Source organism: Sesamum indicum, linkage group LG4 (assembly GCF_026168435.1).
Source record: "Sesamum indicum cultivar Baizhima isolate 11 linkage group LG4, ASM2616843v1, whole genome shotgun sequence".
Lineage (NCBI taxonomy): Eukaryota > Viridiplantae > Streptophyta > Magnoliopsida > Lamiales > Pedaliaceae > Sesamum > Sesamum indicum.
This window is the reverse complement of record NC_142660.1, coordinates 6,700,096-6,716,429: the sequence shown is the minus strand read 5'-3', so window position 1 is coordinate 6,716,429 and position 16,334 is coordinate 6,700,096. Positions and strand designations below refer to the sequence as shown.

Below are 16,334 nucleotides of genomic sequence, written 5' to 3'. Positions count from 1 at the left end.
AATTATTGTCAAAATCTTTTAGGTACCTTTGAGGACTTACCATGCTGGCGATCAACACAACAGAGCACGACGGTCTTGTTTATAAGAGTGTCACTTTTGGCTGTGTTTGTGTGTATGTACTGATTCATGTTGTTCTTAGTTGTATGATGCCTTTATAAGTTCATGATTGATGGTTGGTTAAGGCTTCGTCTTAACAACTACTTATCTTTTTTAAGCAATGCACTGGTTGTTCATATATATATATATGTGTGTGTGTAGACATTTGCCACATCTAATGCATTTATCAACGTCTTTTGTTAAAATATTTCTGGACCACATAGGTAACAAAACTTGTACACTCGTTTAAGGAAGGTTCGGAGGAATGGTCCAAGAAGGCGGTAGAGCTTGAGGATTCATGAAGACTTTAGACGTAAGTTCTATTTGTAATTTATTTATCCAACAATGGCGAATGATGCACAGGACACTAATTCCTCTTGTGAACATGCAGTTTGGTTGTGGAATTTCAAAATTATCTGTTTGTCTTATGTCTTCATACATGCTGGACTCGAATGGAAGGTGTATGAGGTGGCAAAGACGGTCTTTGAAAACAATGAAACAGAAACTAGAAAGTCTTTGCAAAGTGATAATGGTGGTAAAAAGTTGATCATTTTCTTGGCTTTCACTCTTCATTTCATCCATCAAGCATTCCTTTATATGTTTGCATTGTTATCTTGAGTTCTTGATATTTATCATCTACATTATGGGGTTGTGATTTTCTTTTTATCTATGGCAAGTTTGTTCCTTTGATAAATAGTGTTGGATGCTTTTTTAGTGGTTTTCAATTACTTTACTACTGTGGTGTGGGTGTTTCTCATCTTGTTTAATTTGGTTGTGCTTTTATGTTATCTCATTCAAGTAAACGACGTGTATTGTGTTCTTTGTGGTATATCAAGCTCTGTGAGACATTTTGTTGTCGGGATGTCTGTAATTGTTTAGCATTTTAGGATTAGACTCTTGGTTCAATTGAAATTACATGAAACTTCTCATATTCTAATTTTGATTTGAACAGCCCAATTCACCTTCCAAATGAGATAAAACCATTTCAAAAGTAAAGAATTCCGTGACATATATGTAGTGTTAATTAACACATAGGAACCAGAGGGTAACTTTTTTTTAAATTTTTGTTCATCTTTTGTTATCCTATCAAACTACTTTTGTTTTGTTTTCTTTTGCCAGTTACTGTCAAACTACTTCCGTTTATATTATTTTTTTAGTAATTTGACAAATAAATGTGATTTAGGAAGTCATAAGATTGAGACATGAATGTGCACTAGTGTTATGTGATTGTTGCTTTGATTAACTGTGGAGTCGTTGAGGCATAATTTCATGCATTTTGAATTGCTTTGAAAGAGAGTTGGAATTTCTTTGCGTCTACTAAATCTTAGGATTCTTGTGAGATCATATTTGTTTGCTAAAACTCTACCCGATTGATCCTTATATCCCTAACATGGGACATGCATCCATTTTGAAAAATTCAAAGGCCCTTCCCCTTCCAGAAAAAAAAAAAAAGAAAGAAAGAAAAGTAAGAAAAAGGAAATTACATCTACTCCGCTGGTTTAGGTCACTTAGTAACTGGGTAACTTCATCACAAATGTTGTTATTCACGTAAAACGGTGGCCGGAGCTATGAGTATGCAAAGCACTTTAGGTAAAACGTCTTTTGGTTGAGTAACCGGGTGCCTTCACCACAAGTGTTGTCATTCGCGTCAAAAGGCCAGAATGCGACGTTTTTTGGTTGAGTAACCGGGTGCCTTCACCACAAGTGTTGTCATTCGCGTCAAAAGACCGGAAAACGGCCTAAAGAACACAAGTCGCGGGCAAAAACAAAGGAAAAAAAAAGAAAATAAAAGCCGTGACTAAAGCAAAAGGGGAAGAAAAAAGAAAAAAAATTCATTAGTGGCCAAAGAAAAGAAAGAAAAGCGAAATCCGTCTCGACTAGGTAGATGTGAGGAGATAAAAGGGTATTGTGCTAGCATCGAGGATGATAACACTTTGAAATCCATAGATTTTGTGGAAGCTTGATTGTCCTCCTCTATACATGGCGAAACGAAGTGCTGTGATGTGATTGGCCTCTTACCCTCGTTATGATAAGTTAGCATTTGCATAATGTGTTGCGGCGTTTGTGTTTTGAGATTATGTGCACATAGTATTTCATTCTGGTGGAGGCAATAACTTTAATGACACTGCGGCAGTCCTTTCTTTTCTTTATTGATTTATTAAAAAATTGTCACATTTCTTAGTGCTGAAAATTTTTCTGTAAAATCCTCTACTTTGGCATGCCTTTTCTTATGTGACTATTATTTTTGGTTGGGAGGAGGAGGGGATAGATTCTGGCCTTGTATTTATTGTAACTATATTTAAATTCTATATTATTATAGTTTTCTTTAATCTTAATGAATTATTCCCTTTAGATTGCCATCCCAGCAGGGTGAGGGTGCAAGTTCAGTATATAGCAGTAGTGCATCTTACATGACCGCCCCTTAAAAGGAAAATGTATGTGCTTGCATGTATGAGTTAAAGAAGTCTACCATGGTGCATATAGACAAGTATTATAAATTTTTCACTTCTAATCTATACTGGCCCATGAATGCGGTTTATCCAGGTATGTGAGGTTGGGAATCATTGTTAACTAATAATTGATAATAAAATCAGATTCCTTTTTTGTGTTCCATCTTCTGTTAAACTCTTTAATGAAGTTCATCAGATATCTTTCAGTTACATTTGCTACACTTGGTGAGAACACCAGATGATGTCCCTGGAGGTGCTTCTTAGTGCTGGTGTTCCGTGGTGCAGGTGACTATTTATATGCTATCATATCATCTTTATCATTTGTCCCCTACACTCTTATGCAGAACCCATTCATTAGTTCATTGGTAGTGCGAGCTATTCTTTCGAGGGGCTAGGTGTGTTACTGCTCTCTTGCATTTTTCTTTTTATGCTCTTGAAGTGTTGAAGGAGTAAAATTCAAGTCCATACTCGACAATAGATATTGGGTGGTATTGAGTTATGAGCTCACAGCACGGTGTTTTAAATGAAAAAAAGATTACATCATGAGAAGAATATATGGAACATAAGTACTGTAAAAATCTTAGGTACGTTTGAGGACTTAGCATTTTGCTAGGGATTTTCTTATCCATTGAAAACCAACAGATACAATTAGATACCATCATTTGTAATTAGGTCTGTGTTACTTTTTGTTGCCCTGCATCTTTAGTGATTTAATCTTTGGTTGCATTGTAAGTCACTCTCTTAAATCAATGTTTTTATTGACTACTGGTGCAAAAAGCTCGAGAATTTGTTGTCACTTCCCAAGAGCTTATCACTCGGGTTCAGTCCTGGTAAGTTGCTTGTGGTAAGTCGCTTGTACTGGCTTAATTCCTATCGATATTTATGTTGATCTATCTAGAGAAGTTATTTAATATCAATATCTGAAATTAAAGTGCTTATTCTGTTTATTCGATCTAGTTTTAGGATATTATTGTGGAGATGCTGCTGATATGGCTAATACTGAATCGTCGAGTGTTGCAAGAGAAGCTGCAATACATAGTGCACCTATTAGGTGTCCTCCAATGGTGTCTCGCTTCCAGTTATCATATGATCTTGCAGTCTCGTTATGTTCTAGGTTTGTTTTCTTTTCTTATGTGTGATCCTCTTCTGGTATCACGCAGAAATAGTCTCATGGAAATTTAGTATTTTACCGGCATTCCTTTTCTTGTTATGCCCCTGTGCAGAAACTTATGGTAAGATAATAATTATTATTTAAAATTGAAATATATGCAAATAATTGCTTCATTTATGTAATATATGACTTTTGATCACAATTGGAATGCTAATTACTGTGTCGTGCTGTAGAATGATGCATGTTAGTTGGAGCTAAATGAAGGTAATTTGGTGGATATCTCTAAGTCATAAAGTATCAGAGCATTTTAGAGGATGCTTGATGGTTTTGATTTTTTGAGTGCAATAATGGCAATATACTAAAATCGTCCACAACAGTAGACATACTGTCCCCATATTCTTTTACTATTCCTTTCTCGAATTATGATATGCCTGTTGCTATGTAAATTGTTGAACTTATGTACATGAGCATGCAATTGCAATCTCTGGGATTTTGGCATCTAACTATTTGGACAATGCTCTGGTCCGTTGTTGTGGGATGGGATGTTTGATGCTACATTTAGGATATTCTATACAGTTTGGTCTTATGTAGACGTTAGTAGTGATATTACTTTTTTTTAGTCAGTTTGGGTAAGATTGAAAGTGATAAGCTCGTGCTCAAGTATTGTTTCATTTAGTAATTTACTGAGTTGTGAAGCTCTGTGAGTACATGTATCATGAATGATTATGCTAGTCAAGATTGGTTTATGATCAGCTACCCCCAAAACCCTTCTATTGCATTTGGTCTCTGAAATATGCAACTTGTTAATAGATCTAGATCTGAAACTTTGAAATAATTAAGCAGGCTGTTCAATTTGAGAATTGGAGTTCATTGGGTTTAGGCCTTTGAATTGGTATCCTTTTCTCTATACCTGTATCATCCAGAATGGTACTGTGATGCCAATCAGGATCACCATGAACTCTGTGCTTCCTGTTTCCATCATGTCTGCTGACTTGTATTGAACTACTCTAGCTCTTTGTGGATCTTGGGGATCTTCAATAGCACTGTAGTGTTGTTTATATATCAAACTACTGCTGAACTGATGGAATTGAATTAGTATCTAGTTTCTATAGAGACTAATTACTGGACTACAGACTATGATCATGATCATTCTGTTGCAGTTTTTCGCCACAGAATATGAAATAAAGTAATTTCTACTGTGATAACGAAGAATTTTTCGCTCTTATGATCATCTACATTTCTTAGACTAAATATATTATTAATTAGTTACTGAACGAGGTTCTTTCTTATTTACTTTGTTATTTAAATAGGATATCTATGGTAGAGAAATTTCTGTTTTTCCTGCGCCAAAGGGACAAATAATGACATGGAAGGAGTCTTTACTTGATACACCTACCTATAGTTGGGTATGCTTGTTTTACAATGTTCCTAAAACGGGCGTGTTCTTTTTCAGGTAGGAGATGTGGCATTGTCCATATTGCACAGTATGGTAGCCGCTCATTCAGGTATAGATGATGCTGGAGAGATTGTTACACCAACCCCCAGAGTAAAGAGGATCTTGTCAAGCTCACGTTGTCTTCCACATATTGCACAAGTAATATTTTTAAGTGTCTGTCCTTCTATTGGTTGTGTGTGCTCTTGTCCCAATTTGGCCAACTGAAAAATCTACGCAGACTTATTAAAATAAAAAATTGCTAAAAACGCAGAAAGTTATGCTTATTATTGTATCTTTTGTTTATTTACCTGGATAGCCTGAAAAATGTAAAGGTTGATATGTGGTTTCAAATAAGTTCCATCAACCTTTGTCCTCAAATATTTGAGATTTTCAATCTGGCAGTTCTATGATTTGTATTCGCTTAGGGATAGTAAGTCAAGGATTATGTTGATGGATATGCGAGGGTGGTGTACAGCATTTCCGGCTTCTGTTAAAAGAGTTCTAAATATTGCTTGTACGTAGATCTGGTACAAGTTGGTTCAAAAGAATTATGAAGGGCTGTTCATTTTGTTTTCCCCTTCCCTCAAATCTTTACTCGCTTCAATGAGCAGGCCATTCTTTAACGTACATAAAGCACTGGGCCCCTTAAAGCATTCCTTTGGTTATGAGCTTGGTTACATAAAATATTGATGTGTGGCACGTAGAGTAAAATAGGATCAGAGCTTTATCCTACAATAAACCGGTTGCCTTGCAAGCCATTTAAAATGGGAGTCAGTTGTCCGGAATTTATGCTTATCGTCACATGAGATGCACATTGGAGACTGATTGAGCAAACAACTGTAGAAGGGTCACTGGAACTATTGCACCTCCTTAAACTAAGATATAGTTTTCCTGTAATATGCACTTAGGATATCCATGTTTACGAGTATCCTTAAACTCCTGGTGTTTTAAAGATGCAACTTTTCATATTCTCTTGTGCCTTTTCATGGTAATTATATTATAACACTTTCACTTTGGAAGTGGGGTAACTTTTGTTCCTTTCTTTGCCTTCCACACAGGTTTGAGATGTTTTCGTTATTTTTTCTTTTGTTTTTAAGGTGAACTAGGCAGTGGCTCGATGTTGGCTCCCTCAATATGCACATTGTTTCTCAATTTCAGAGCTTCAGTTAATGAACCAAACTCTTTCCTCTATTTCTTATGTGCAGGCAATGCTTTCTGGTGAACCAACTATTGTTGATGCTGTTGCTGCTCTGCTGAAAGCTATAGTTACTAGGAACCCAAAAGCAATGATCCGACTATACAGTACAGGCGCATTTTCTTTTGCTCTGGCTTACCCTGGATCTAATCTTCTTTCAATTGCCCAACTCTTCTCAGTGACTCAGTTTATCAAGCTTTTCATGGTGGTGAGGAAGCTGCAGTTTCCTCTTCTCTACCTTTGGCGAAACGAAGTGTTTTGGGCGGCCTCTTACCTGAGTCATTGCTTTATGTACTGGAACGTAGCGGCCCAGTTGCTTTTGCCGCAGCAATGGTTTCTGATTCTGACACTCCTGATATTATTTGGACACACAAGATGCGAGCAGAAAATCTGATCCGTCAGGTAGCCCTGAATCTGCAACTGGAGTTTGCTACTTGTCTTTCACCCCAAGCTTCTTTTGTTAACATTTAGTATTTACATTCTAAAACATGGTGGTACTTGAGTCATCCTCAATGCAAATAAGTGCTGCATTTAACTCTCAGTTTTATTTGATTAGATTCTTCAGCATCTTGGTGATTTCCCTCAGAAATTGTCACAGCATTGTCATTCCTTATATGACTATGCTCCAATGCCACCAGTGACATCCAGAGCTGAAAGATGAAATGTGGTGTCATCGTTATTATCTCCGAAACTTATGTGATGAAATTAGATTTCCTAATTGGCCTATTGTTGAACATGTTGAGTTTTTGCAATCATTGCTAGTAATGTGGAGAGAAGAGTTAACTCGAAGGCCAATGGACCTTTCTGAAGAAGAAGCTTGCAAGATACTAGAGATTTCCATTGATGAAGTATCCAGAGACGACACCCCTAAGAAACCAAGTTTTGAGTCAGTTGAGGAGATGCCTGATATATCAAAGCAGATTGAGTATATTGATGAGGAAAAGCTCAAGAGACAGTATAGGAAACTTGCAATGAAGTATCATTCGGACAAAAATCCTAAAGGGAGGGAGAAGTTTCTGGCAGTGCAGAATGCTTATGAGTGCTTGCAGGTATGCCAAATTCCTTGATCCTGTGTGAGGATCTGTCGTTACTCATAAAAAACGGAGACTATATGATTAAGCTTGAGAAAAAAAAAGAACATATAGACAAGGGATCTTATAAGCTGCCAGATCTTATTTCCAATGAATTAGTCGACTTGTTTAGACGCCGTTTTCACAATTAAGCTGTTTATTTGACTGGTAGAAAGTGCTCGAAAGGTATTTATGCTGTCAAGATGAGCCAAATGCTTTTTTACACATAAATGGATATCGGTATTGATTTTAAATATATCTTGGAACTAGGAAGGACACGGGACTATATATATATATATATATATTTAATTCTTAGATATGATACTACCTCAATTTAAGGTGTGGACCAAGAAATAAATTTAAATATATAAATTTAAGTGGCTTTTGCGGAAGAGTGAAAATGTAAATCATAGGGCTTTCCTATGAGGTTTGGACTACTTACATATGTTTCCCTTCGGTTTTGTTGCCTGCATCTAATATTTCGTTCTGCAATCAGTAAACTTCTTGGAATATGATCAGCAAAGTTGGACAAAATTCCTAAGTTGAACCCTACATATGAGGGTTTTTATGAGGCATGTCTTTGGCTGGAATGCAATCCTCTTTAATTGGTTGTATTTCTTCATATTTGAGTTCTATGTTTCATATTTTCTTTTTAGTGATCTACTGCTTTCTTATTCCTCTCCCTTAGGTGACCGTGCAAGGATTGCAAGGTCCCCAGAGTTGGAGGTTGTTGCTTCTCTTAAAGGGCCAGTGTTCTATATAGGCGATATGGGTATTGATGCCATTCAAATATGCTGGATATCCTATGCTCTTAAGTGCCATTACAGTGGACAAGGATGATAACAATTTTCTTTCCTCTGATCAAGCACATCTTCTAGTTGCATCCTCGGAGCTTGTTTGGTTGGCGTAATTTCATCATCTGCCTTTAATTTCCATATCATTCTTCTTTAGATAAGTACTTTGTAAATGTACTTTTGCTTATGCTATTTCCACATATTTAACTTTCAGGTGCGAGTCCTCATCATTGAATGGTGAAGAGCTTGTGAGAGATGGTGGAATACCTCTTCTTGCAACCCTCCTTTCCCGTTGCATGTGTGTGGTCCAACCAACAACTCCTGCCACTAAACCGTCCGCCACTATTGTCGCTAACATAATGCGAACCTTTCCAGTTTTGGGTCAGTTTGAAAGTGCGAGAACTGAGATGCTCGAATTTTCAGGATTAGTTGATGACATTGTTCATTGCACTGCACTTGAGCTTGTTCCTGCTGCTATTGATGCTGCCCTGCAGACCATTGCTCACCTTTCTATCTCCTCTGAAATTCAAAATGCCCTTCTGAAGGCTGGTGTACTGTGGTAAGATAGATCATTATATTGTTATGATTATGCTTTCATCAGTTTTCTAGCATGAGATTCTAGTTTCTGGAAGTTCGCAGAACACTACTGTTTCTGTTATCGATTTCTGGACCGTCCTTTTATATTTATCGCTTAACCTGGTTCCAAGTGACATATTGCTTAGTGACTTAGTTTCTATTCGTTCATTACTTTTCACTCTTTTGCCCATATAATTCTTCGTAGCTCATATATGGATATTGAATAATGAAATTACCCATATTGGTCTATTTATAATGCTCTTTGTGCTCATGTGGATGACTTTGTTGCTGACATTTTCTCTGTGTCTGTCTGAGCTTGTATAGATAACTTATTTGCTTGTGAAGGTGGTCATATTTTTATTTTTTTAAATTGAAGAAAATGTTGGAACTCTAGTGTTGAAGATGCTTTGTGGTGACTATTCTTTGAATGCCAGAATATACTTTTTCTACGTGAAGTGTGAAAACTTAAGCTTTATGAACAATTTGAATTTTGAAGCCACTGCATCAGCTGGAACATGACTGTTACATCTTACAAAAACCACTCCGATGTTTCTCAAAAAACTGCCGTACCTTGATGTTATAGTTTTCTCTTGTGGTCTGTTACTTGAATCTCGTCCATTTACAAACTTGAGGGTTCATAGAGTTAATGTTTATTTGTTCGGTACCTTTTGTCGAGTCAATTTGCTTGCAAAGAGAGTCCAACTTTTATTTTAAAATTGAACAAAATCTTGGAACTATTGTGTTGAAGGTAGTTTATGGTGACTATTCTTTGAAAGACAAAATTTCTTTATTCTATGGCACTGTGGAAGTTTATGGTTTATGAACATTGTGAACTTGAAGGCCTCTGCATCAGCTGCTATGTGCCTGTTATATCTTAAAAACCACTCCACTGTTGCAAACTGCTTTATCGTGATGTTATGGTCTCTCTCAGGTGGATTTTTTTTTTGAAATCCAGGTCCATTTCAGAAACTTGTGGTTTTATAGGGTTACTTTTTGTTTATTCAGGTACCTTATACCATTGTTGCTCCAATATGATTCGACGGCGGAGGAATCAGATAAGACAGATGCACATGGTGTTGGAACTAGCGTTCAAATAGCAAAAAACATACATGCTGTAAAAGCATCTCATGCCTTGTCAAGGCTTAGTGGTTTGGTTGACGAGGAGATCCCGACACCCTACAATCAGGCTGCAGCTGATGCCCTTAGAGCTTTACTAACCCCTAAACTTGCAAGCATGCTGAAAAATAAATTTGCAAAATGACCTCCTATTCACATTAAACTCAAACTTGGAGTCCCCTGAGGTAAATGCTGCAGATTATGCATTTTGACAAAATAAAAACGTATTGGGTGCTACTTGAGCATTGCCTCATCTTCCTGCATCAGTATCTGCATATTTTCTTTGAATGTTGTGAAACACAGAGCACTATAACGGGGCAGGCTTCTTAACATACCTTTTCTGATATGTAGGCAATATTTGCTTCTTCTTCTTTTGTAAGTACTTTGTTGGTTCTATTAGAAGTAGATAATTGGGGGAAAAAAGAGAGGAAAGCAATATGTTCTACATGTTTGTGTTATTAAAAGTTTTCAAATCGGCTTTAACTACTTGGTATGTAGTTGTCATGAAGATTCTATAACTGATTCAAGTTTCATTTTTTTTTTCTTTTCCCGATTTACTTGTTTACTAGCAAATCCGGGTGGTTTGGTGGCATGGATGTATTCTGGACGTTCTGCATTTAAATTTAGAGAACTTAATTTTCTTTGAACTGTCTTTTGCACTTTTGCACTGGACATAGTATTTAATTCAAAGAATCTCTTGCAGCTCAACTATTGGTTCTTTAAGGGAAGAGGTTATTTGTTTGCATCTAATAGAGTATCTTCTTCCGTATATCTATCTTGTCTGATCAAAGAAACTTGGTGTTGGGCCTTAAAATCTATGCCCTTCCTATCTATGATTTGTTGTGAAGTTTCCATGCATTTCTTATGTTTGATATGCGAACCTATTTGCACATTTTCCTCCTCCCCACCCCATAAAAAAAAACAAAAAAACAAAAAAAGATGCTTTTGCACCAGAAGTTCTTTTCACGAGCCTGAAGGTTTTATTTTTTGCATAATGATTAAGAAAAGGGTATCTATTATGTGCAAGCTATAATTCTAGTCTATATATTGGTTGTCTTTCTGATAATAATTGGGGTGTGGGTGTTACTTTCCATAACTATCTAGATTGAAAATGTTTTAAACACATATACTGTAGTTCCAAGTGATGGCCATTTGTAGATGCTCTATGCCATAGTTGATGACCTTGTGGGACTCTTAGATATCATTACATAGTTTCACTTGATCTTTCATTTACAGATAATCCGGAATTCCTCCACAGAACTTTTGAAATTTGTGGAAGAGCAGCGTGCAAGCCTTAGTCATCATGGTTCGTATGACCTTAAAGATTCGCATTCCTTTGTTTATGAAGCATTATCTAAGGAGCTCTATATTGGCAACGTATACTTGAGAGTCTATAATGATCAACCAGATTTTGAAATTACTAAGCCTGAGGACTTCTGTCTTGCCCTTGTTGATTTTATATCACATCTAGTCCATAATGCACCCGCTGCAAGCATGGATACTCATGTTAATAGTGATGTAACCACTGATGGATCTGCCGAGCAGCATCTGATGATTCTTCAGCATCACTTGATGGGAAAAGCTTGGAGAGGGAAGATTTGGAACTAGTTAAAAATCTTCATTACGGTCTGCTATCCTTCAGGTAGAAATCTGGTGGTTTTTCGTCTGACACTTTTTTAGTCACCCTTGACACCTTTTTTTCTGTAATTTCTGTAATTTCAGCACTTGTTGACAAAGAATCTGAATTTAGCTTCAGTGGTCTCCACAAAGGAGAAGCTATTCCCCTCTTTGAATGCTTTTCTCTTCCTGTTTCTTCATCAAGCAACATTCCTCAGCTATGTCTACTTGTTTTGTCACGGTTGACAACATATGCACCTTGTGTGGAAGCAATGGTCGCAGATAGCTCTGGTCTGCTTGTTTTATTACAGTTGCTTTACTCATCTCCCAGCTGCCGTGAAGGAGCTTTGCATGTTCTCTATGCCTTAGCAAGCACGCCGGAGCTAGCTTGGGCAGCTGAAAAGCATGGAGGGGTGGTTTTCATTCTTAAAGTTCTCTTGCCAATACAAGGTATGCTGATCTCATAGATAGCGGTTTCTTAAGAATTCTATCTTGCGCTCTAAAATGGAAATTTTGTGTAGAAGAGATTCCGTTGCAGCAAAGAGCCGCAGCAGCTTCGCTATTAGGGAAGCTTGTTGGCACGACTATGCATGGGCCAAGAGTGGCGATAAGTCTGGCAAGATTTCTGCCTGATTTCCTTGTCTCGGTAATCAGGGATGGTCCTGGTGAAGCAGTTGTGATTGCTCTTGAACAAACAACAAAACTCCTGAACTAGTCTGGACTCCAGCAATGGCTGCATCGTTGTCTGCACAAATAGCAACTATCGCTTCGGATCTGTACCGTGAACAGGTGAAAGGACGTGTTGTTGATTGGGATGTACCTGAGCAGGCCTCTGGCCAACAGGAGATGAGAAATGAACCTCAGGTATAACTGTTGTGTGCTGCAGATGTACTCTTTTGTTTTTGATTGATTATGGATGTTCTAAAGAACGCTAATTCTGTTTAATGACTTACATCATGTATTGCTGTCTAGGTTGGAGGGATCTATGTTAGGTTATTCCTGAAAGATCCCAAATTTCCACTTAGGAATCCCAAGAGATTTCTTGAAGGGCTGCTGGATCAGTACCTTACATCCGTTGCCGCCTCACAATATGATGGCCAAGCTGTTGACACTGAACTTCCTCTACTTCTTTCTGCTGCCCCGGTCTCTTTACTCAGGATGTACCCCGCTCTTGCAGATCATGTTGGATATCTTGGTTATGTGCCCAAACTTGTGTCTGCAGTAGCCCATGGAGCAAGCAGAGAAACAATAGCTTCAGAAACCTATGTATCTGAGGATGGTTTGTCGCAACAAAATTCACAAACTCTCCGGAGCGAGTTCGCCTTAATTGTTTACGTGTTCTACATTAGCTTGCAGGTAGCACCACCTGTGCAGAAGCTATGGCAGCCACTAGTATTGGGACACCCCAGATATGCTGTGGTTTTAAGCAGCCCCCCTTTTTTCCCCTCCAAGAAAATATCATACAAAAGATGTGTTTATCTGATTAAACATCTGTTGCTAAGTTTGGTATTGTTCTGATGAGCTTTTTCTTCAGGTAGTTCCACTTCTGTCGAACGCGATTGGTTGGCAAGGTGGAAGCATCCTAGCTCTTGAAACCTTAAAGCGTGTTGTAGTTGCAGGGAATCGAGCAAGAGATGCACTTGTTGCACAGGGTCTCAAGTGAGCATCAATATCTCTTTAGACCCTAAGTTGTAGAATTGTTATGCATGTGAAATGTGCAGACGTGGTTAATGAAACAACAATGCGCATAAATTCATCTGTGTTTTCATGATAAATTTTCTAAGATGGGTGCATAAGTAATGCAAATCATGCAATTAGTATTTATTAGATACAAAGTAATTTTCGGCCCACAACATGCAATTATCTGTCACCTGGGCTAAGATATGGGTGGGTGATTGAGTCTATTTTTAGAATATTATTGGGATATGCATCCTGATAAAACTACTGTTGCATGTTCTCTGTGTCATGCAATAGTAACATGGCATATAATTGTTGTAGGGTTGATCTTGTGGAAGTTCTTCTTGGCCTTCTTGACTGGCGAGCTGGGGGAAGAAATGGGCTTTGTTCACAGAATAACTGGAATGAAAGCAGCAATTACCCGGGTTCTTCAAATTGAGGTCTGTACCATATCATGATTTGTGTGAACACATACTGCCTTTTCTGCATGGTGGTTTGGAAAATTCAGATGGTGCCTTTAGATTAAATGATAAATGGCTTTATATCCAAGTATAGAACATTTGCAATGAACTAACATAAAATGCCAGACCAACCTTGTGGGACAGAAGTGGTGCATAATTAGCAAAAGAAATTATGTTCTGAATTCATATGATAAGTTGCTCAAGGTGGTCTGAGTTCTATTTTTTTAATTTCTCCAGAAATATATTTGTGTTTATGATCTCTTTGTGGTCATAATTCCTTTGCTGTGTGATCTTCCATGTTTCCTTCAAAACACAAGGAAAAACAATATGCACACCAAAATGAAAAGCTCTAAAAGGATTAGTAGTTTACAAGTCCTTGTTAAAAGCTTTTCTTGAGGTATTGTGATTGTTTCGTGAGTTTTTTGATTAGCATGCGAGAATACTAAGTGAATAATGATTTATTTAGGCTTAAGAAAATTAAAGTTGCTGAGAAGATTTCTGTATCTTCGTTTCACATGTATCTTTGATCTGCTTTGCACTGTAGATGCAGGCTTATTAAGGAGTTCTTCCATGCTCTCCAATAGGATGGGCAGGATAAGGTCAGCTAATAGTGGGGTCTAGTTTTGATCTAGGTAATAGAACCGCCAGGATAATAGATCATATGCTCTGAATTTGTGGGTTGATCATGCATAGTGCATGAGTTTTAATACATTTAGTGGGTAATGTTGTGACACTGCAGATTATCAGGAAACATGGAGTGTAAATGAATTTTCGAAAAGCATGAATTGTTCTGAAATAATTTACATGCCAAATGTATGTGATACATGAATTAAATATTGAAAAGCATATTTTTTTTTAAAACTAATTTTCACACCAAGTATATGTGAAGGTTTTTAGGATTCAATGGATCTTTTAGTCATTTGATATTCAGAAAAAGATGTCATATTTTGTTGTAACGAATCTTCCAATAGACGTTATTGCTGATATTCTTTTTTTTTAGTAAGTTTGGGTAAGATTGAAAGTGATGAGCCCCTGCTCAAGTATTGTTTCATTTGGTAATTTATTGTGAAGCTTTGTGTGTACATGTATCATGAATGATTATGCTACTCAAGATTGGTTTATGATCAGCTACCCCCAAAACCCTTCTATTGTATTTGGTCTCTGAAATATGCAACATGTTAATAGATTAGATCTGAAACTTTGAAATAATTAAGCAGGCTGTTCAATTTGAGAATTGGAGTTCATTGGGTTTAGGCCTTGAATTGGTCACACAGGAATGGTACCGTGATGCCAATCAGGATCACCATGAACTCTGTGCTTCCTGTCTCCATCATGTCATCTGTATATTGTACTAACTTGTATTGAACTACTCTAGCTCTTTGCGGATCTTGGGGATCTGAATTAATACATTATTCAATTTCTATAGGCAGTTGCTCATCATCTTGTAATAAAAATTATTGGAGGTTTTCGCTGGTTTTACTCAATCCAGGCTTAAAACTCGGCTTCATATTGCACAGTTGGTGAAGGTGAAGGATACATCAGCTAAACTTAAGCAAGCTAGTGAAACATAATATCAAGTTGAAGTTAGTGTCATTTTGTCTCTTTGCTTAACAGATGATCCGGCAGTTGTGTTTTGTCATATTTCATCTATTCTGTCTATTTTAACCATTTATGTGTCATGATTGCCTGCAAATTGTGGTGTCCTAGAAATCTTGCAATCTCTTGAAACTCAAACAATGCAAATAGACTTTGTTTGTAGTTTTTTTGTTTAAAATTTATGGGGCAATAAAATGATGTTTGAACTTTTTTTTGCAACAATCTCTGATGTGTGCTAGATGGTCTAGATGGTTTGATTTCCATACAGGCAACGAAGAAAATTACACCGCCAAACTTGCGAAAGACTTTCAGGCATATTTGAAAGTCTGCTTAGAGGGAGACGGCGAGTACTCCTTTTGTTCCCCAAGCCATCTTCCTTCTAGGTAATATATTCTATGGGATAGGATGCTATCCAAATGAGTTCAACTCTGGAATTTTCTTTTGTTTGTGTTTTCGGTAATGACAAAACTATGGACCATATTTTATAGTTTGTGAAATTTGCATTGACTGCTGGACCATTTACGTAATCTCATACCACTTTCTATGTTAAACTATATTGTTAGGATGTGGCTTGGATTTTGAAACTACTATCTCCTGCAGCTACTCAGCAGACGATGCAGATATAAGAGTCCGATAAAGTGAGCTCGTCTTGTGAATCTAGGAGGTACACCAATTAAGGAATTTTAACGTTTGTGGTAAATGTAATTTAAAAATGGCAAACATATAATAAACCATCTTTTCATCAACAGGCCATTGTAAATTTGGTTCAGCCTGAAATTGAAATGAGATTCACTATTTGCGGAGTATACATAGTGTTTGTAACTTTGTACAAGTACTTGCATTTGTGGTTTCTCATCCAACATATGTTATGGTACCCGTCGCATGTGCAACTTCATCAAATTTGTCTTGTCGCCATCTAATTTATAGTTCTTTCTTTTTCTTTCATTTTTGTCTTCCATCTTTCTTTTAAACTCTTCCAATGAAGTTCATCACATAATTTTCTTTCAGTTGCATTTGCTACACTTGTTGAGAAGACCACGGTGATGTTTCCGGAAGTGTTTTAGTATTGGTGCTCCGTGGTGCAGGTGACTATTCATATGCTATCATATCATTTTTATCATTTGTCCCCTAATGTTGTGT

The 16,334-nt window shown here is 37.1% G+C and overlaps 1 long non-coding RNA gene and 1 pseudogene across 2 annotated transcripts; both read left to right on the top strand.

Moving 5' to 3' along the window:
• The first annotated feature begins 337 nt into the window (after nt 1-337).
• On the top strand, nt 338-3,376 carry LOC148788366 (uncharacterized). Its single transcript, XR_016065272.1, has 3 exons — nt 338-409; nt 488-2,831; nt 3,325-3,376. It is a non-coding gene; the product is annotated as an uncharacterized LOC148788366 (long non-coding RNA).
• Nucleotides 3,377-5,018: 1,642 nt separating this feature from the next.
• Nucleotides 5,019-13,576, top strand: LOC148788365 (dnaJ homolog subfamily C GRV2-like; annotated as a pseudogene). The gene is made up of 13 exons (XR_016065354.1): nt 5,019-5,063; nt 5,111-5,251; nt 6,298-6,689; nt 6,844-7,336; nt 8,046-8,263; nt 8,366-8,710; nt 9,733-10,028; nt 11,080-11,484; nt 11,564-11,910; nt 11,982-12,324; nt 12,433-12,842; nt 12,995-13,119; nt 13,459-13,576. The product of XR_016065354.1 is annotated as a dnaJ homolog subfamily C GRV2-like (transcript).
• Nucleotides 13,577-16,334: the final 2,758 nt, after the last annotated feature.